Below are 5,444 nucleotides of genomic sequence, written 5' to 3'. Positions count from 1 at the left end.
GGGAGGGGCCTGGAGGAGGGGGGGGGGTGCTGTTCTCAATAAGCTACACGACTGTTTCCTCCGATCAGTCAGAGGGTCAACGAGCCGCTCCGAAGCCGCTCACATTTCTGTCATGTAAATATTCTTCAGCAAACTAAAAGTCAAACTCTCTGAACGTTGGTACTCCGGAAATATTTACCAAATATTTAAAAGCCAAATCGATTCCTGCGCAGCAACGTTGGTGTGGCGGACTGTAAAGTTTTGATACTAACTTGCCTCCTCTCCTCCTTCTCCAGTGTTTTTTATCTCTCCTCAGCTAGATCAACTTTTTGTATTAATTTAACTGTCAAATTATTATTTTATTGCCTTCTTTCAGGTCGGGGTGTTTGGCCCGTTTTAAGCTGTTGTATATGTGATTTTCAAAGTTTTATATACTCTAGTTTTGAGATTATAAGAGTCCTAGTTTTGAAACTTTTTATTTTGTAAGAGTTTCTATTATCTTTTAGACTTTTTGCTTTTGTATTTATGTTCATTTCTCTGTTTTTATTTGTAGAAGGATTGATTTTATGGTTGGTGTTCAGGAGATGTGCGATGAGCCGCGTTCACACCAGACCTGGAGCTGATAAAATGCAGTTCTCACAGTTAGAGGAACTTTCTGATTTTAGTTTCCTAGAAAGCTAAAAAGATAAGGCAGCGCCGCCCTCGGCCTTGTTCTGCTGAGATTGTTGGATGAGCTGAAGATTAGCCGAAGGTTAGCTGAAGATGAGCTGAAGGTCGGCTCCAGGTCTGGTCTGGAACACGGAGGACGATGTTCTGCTGCTTAATGTCAAACACCACATGTGAATCAATGGTTGGAGAAGCCGATGAATCATTGGTTTCTGCTTGCAGGTTCTGATTTATTATTGGAAATAAAGCTATTTTTATGCACAATAACATTTAAACCAGTTTGTTTTGTGGTTTGATTTGTCTGATCTAATGAAATATTAAAGTTCTGTCTTTATTCTAGTTGCAGTAAATAAATCAGGACCTTTTAAATGAGAGTTAATAAAAACTAAACAGAACGGGTTCTAAAGAGGATTTAAATAACCAGGTTCTAAAATGATTCTAATCTGACCTGAAGTCAGCATCAACAGGTTCCACCGAGTCGGTACTCCTTAAACAGAAACTGAACGTTCAACCAGGTTCTGCTGAGGTTCTGCTGCTCCGGAGCTCCAGGTGTGAGTTAACACAACGCCAAGATGGAAAGACATTAGCAATGACCTCAGAGAATCTGGGAAGGGTCAAAGGTCATCTGTCCGACAGCTGAAGCTTGGACCAAACAGGACAATGATCCCAAACACAGCAGAATGGTCCAGAACCAGAACCTCAGAGAGCTGAGCTGAAGCAACGCTGGAAAGAAGAGTGGGCCACAACTCCTCCACAACCAGGAACCCACTGAGAGTTCTGCTGCTGGAGGAGGTTCTGTTGGGTCAGGAGCAGGAACCAGGTTCTGCTGGGTCGGGAGCTGGGCCCGGTTTAGGTCCAGAGTTGTGCTCAGTGCGCTCCCAGGTGGAGCTCCACCTGAACAAACATGGAGGTGAAACTGGGTGTGATGCTGGACCGCTCCCAGAACGGGTTTCTCCTGCGGTCGACAGGCAGCAGCTCGTCCTGCGGGAACGTCATCAACGACAACAACAACGACAACAACAACAACAACAACAACAACAACAACGAGACGCAGCTTTCACGTCCAACAGATTAATGATTTAATGTGGATCTGTGTTCAGCTCAGCTGTCAGGTTGTTTAATTTGAGACAATCTTTTTCCACGAAGGAACGATTCTACAGACAGGCTGAAGTTAAAGCTCCACTGCTGCGGGCTGTCCAAGACACGGAGACACAGGTGAGTCCTCAGCGTCCTCAGCGTCCTGCGGGACAGTGGAGGGAATGTTAAACTCTGCAGCTCTCCACCTGCTGAAGTCTGGAACCTGAAACACGACAGACGGCTGAACTCAAAGAGAATAAAAACATTAAAGGAGATCTTTCCTCACTTCAACAGAACAAGTGCAGAATTTAATGATTACCCCCCCCCCACACACACACACACACACACACACACACTCGGGGGAGAGCATGTAAACTCCACCCAGAGAGGCTGGGAGGTGGTTTATTTGTTGCTGTTGTCTCTGAATGTTTCTGCTCTTTCAGACAGAATCAGAGGAAGCTGAGGCTCATAAATCTGTCAACGCCCTCTCAGAGGTCAGAGGTCAGGTGACGAGGGAATACAGGAAATGAGCACGTAGGTGTGTGTGTTCACACACACGGCTTGGTGTGTGACGGTGATTAGAAACTCTTTGTCTCGGTTTCTAAAAGTAAAAAAGGTTCAAATCTGGAGGTTTTCTGTGGCTCTTCGTCTGCTTCCCTCTGTGTGCCTCTTCCTCGCTGCCACAGGTCGGCTTTTGTCTTCATGCAAACTCACATTCCTCATGGCCTCTGCCCACACACACACACACACACACACACACACTCAGGCATTCCTTCGCCCGGCAACAATGAGCTCTTTGTGCTGCACGCCGCCTCTGTTTTCATTTCATTTTTTATTGCTTTTGAACTCGTTGCATGGAGAATTTAATCATCTCTCTGCTGGTTCCTGGTTCCTGACCACGCTTTTCAAAAGAGTTTGTTCTTGTTTGACTGCTGGTCGTCAGGGAGGCCGGCAGCTGCTGTGTGTGTGTGTGTGTGTGTTTCTGCTCACACACACACACACACACACACACACAGCAGAAATAAAAGCAGCTTGTTGTTTCTTTAAAGACACCTGACTTCATCAGGAGCAGATCATGAATTAATCTCGTCACACCTGGATGAATCCAGGAGGACTTATTTGATTTATCTGCAGTCAGAGGAACAAATTCTTGATGTGTTTCAGGATTTCTGGCTGATACAGACCATAATAATAACAATACTGATAATCAGAACAAACCTTCATTAGAAATAAAATAAGAAGAAAATATAAAAACACATATTTATAAGATTAATACAAATCTCAGTGTTATCTGCTGTGTTTAAAGTTACAGACAACAGACGGCTGCTTTGATTTTCAGCTTTTAAATGTTCAGTTAGCACTCAGGGAACATGTCAGGGACGACTCTCAGCTACAACCACACCAGACCTACAGCTGTTCCTGTGCTGGCTGAGGCGGCCATCTTGACTTGGATTAATCAGTTGTAGATGAACGTCCAGTGATTATTTGTTCTGACGGATGTAACACGTGATCACCTTTCAGGCAGTGATTAAAATCAGATTAATCCATCGAGGATTAAAGTCTCTGGGATGAATGACAGCTGATATCAGCTGTAAGCTAAAAGTGGCTAAACACTAGCTGTTAGTAGTAAACGGGTATCTATAAGCTAACTAACTAAAGCAGTAAACCTTTGGTCCAGCCGTCCTCCCTTTTCTCCTCCGTGTCTCCACTCGTCTCCTCAGGTGAGGAGGTGCTCCCAGCGGGAGTCTTCCTCAGCCAGCGGCGCTCTTCATCTCTTCCAAACAGGAAGTGACATCAGAGCAGTTCAATCCAAACAGGGTTTGATTTGAAAAGATCAAATCTCTCAGACTGTTTACAGCTGACAACAAACAAACTGAACGTCTTCCTGGGTGATCCTGACGGCGTGAGGACGCTGCTGGACGGGATCTTCGTCCTCTGAGAGACAAACACGACTTTCAGCGAAGTGTTCCCGACGTTTCCAGGTCTGGTTTCAGAACGGGATGAAGACTTACAGACAGTACCTGTCTCCTGACTGTCAGCCTCCAGGTATAAGCCCTTATTCCTTGACCTTTGACCTCTGTCTAAGACCTGTTTACTGTTACTCAGATCAGATACAGAAACTGTAACTCCCCTCAGGAAATTCCTCTCATTCCTCCATGATTCCTCCCATCATTGACCCGGTCTGAGGAGACTGACCCCCCACCACCCTCCCTGTCAACACTGCCCCCGTCTTCCACCTCTCACCTTTGACCCCCAGCCCCACTGAATAACAGGAAGTGAGTGACTCTCTGCTGCAGAGGGAAGACGAGCATGAAGAGCTGCTCCAACTGAAGATCTGATTTAAAGATGGCAGCAGCTGCAGACAACAGACTCAGGTGAACTTCCTGTTCTGTTTCAGGCTTTTTCACAGGTTCTGAGGTTCTGAGGTTCTGAGGCTCTGAGGCTCTGAGGCTCTGAGGTTCTGAGCTGTGTTTGACAGGCTGTAGGAGGTTTGAGTCATTTAGCGTTTTTTCTGCTGGCTCCTAAATGTAAACGAGCTCCATCTGTGTTTGAGGGTCCAGTAAATCTGCAGCTCCTTTTACAGACGTTTGGGTTCAGTGTTGAAGGGTTCCTCCTCAGGCGGGGGGCATGAAGAGAAGAGTGATGTGACTCTTTTATTTCCCTTCCTTCCTCCTCTCTGTGTTTATGTGCAGACATGTGGGATCCGTGGGGTGAAGATGACGTGTTTCTGGTTTCTGGGTCACTTTAGCTGCTGAAAATGGAAATCAGGAGCCAAAAGAGTCCAGTTTGGAAAAATCCCTGACTTCCTAAACCAGTGGTGTCCCAGTCCTGGTCACAGTCCTGGTCCTGGTCCTGATCCCAGTCCTGGTCCCGGTCCTGGTCCCGGTCCTGAAGGACTACCATCCTGCATGTTTCAGGTGTAATAAACTCACATCCAGTTTGAAGTAAACTGAATTCTTTCCCTCGGAGCAACAAGCGTCGGTTGGAAACTGACTCAGATTTCCAGCTGAGACATTTTAAAGAAGGACAGTTTGATTTGAAGTACATGTTTATATTTCTCTGTCTGTTATTAAAGTCTGAGTTCTGTTCACATCTTAAACTCAGGTTCTGGGCTCGTTTTGGGTCCACTTGAGAAACTTAAAGTCAGATAAAAGGTCATGAGGTCAAACATGGAGCTGTTTTCTGTCTGACTAACAACAAACTTTACTGTCAAAAACTAAACCAGCTTCCAGAGAGTCAGGAGTCGGCTCCTGAACTGGAAACAGAACCTGTTTGGTTTCCATCACTCCACAGATAAATTCAGGGTTGTTGCTGCTTCAGGAGTCCCCCCCCTCCACACACCCCACACACAGCATTTATCTTTATATTTTACTGACTGGATGAAGTGTCCTCACTAAACCGACTCATTTAGTTCGATAACATCCAGCTGAGAGAGCAGCTTTCCCACACATCCAAACTCATGTGGAAGCATTTAAAAGTGACAGCCTCAAATCACCGTGTCATCCGTTAACCCCCCCAGCGCCGACAGGTCAAAGGTCAAATACGAGGGGTGAGCTCCAGAACAGACGACCTGCAGCCGATCGAAGTGTTCGAACATTTTCTTGTATTAAATATTTCTCCTACACTCTTTTTAATGTTGGTTTTTAACATAAATCATTTTCAGCTCTAAACCTGGTCCTGTTTGGAGCTCTAACCCTGGTCCTGTTGGAGCTCTAAACCCG

At 45.6% G+C, this 5,444-nt stretch overlaps 1 long non-coding RNA gene across 1 annotated transcript; it reads left to right on the top strand.

Moving 5' to 3' along the window:
* The first annotated feature begins 1,604 nt into the window (after nucleotides 1-1,604).
* Nucleotides 1,605-4,774, top strand: LOC119616985. The gene is made up of 3 exons (XR_005233109.1): nucleotides 1,605-3,768; nucleotides 3,859-4,097; nucleotides 4,416-4,774. It is a non-coding gene; the product is annotated as an uncharacterized LOC119616985 (long non-coding RNA).
* The last annotated feature ends 670 nt before the right edge of the window (nucleotides 4,775-5,444 follow it).

This window comes from Kryptolebias marmoratus, linkage group LG4, assembly GCF_001649575.2.
Source record: "Kryptolebias marmoratus isolate JLee-2015 linkage group LG4, ASM164957v2, whole genome shotgun sequence".
Lineage (NCBI taxonomy): Eukaryota > Metazoa > Chordata > Actinopteri > Cyprinodontiformes > Rivulidae > Kryptolebias > Kryptolebias marmoratus.
Note: the sequence above shows the minus strand (reverse complement) of the source record. Positions and strands in the feature narration are given on the sequence as shown.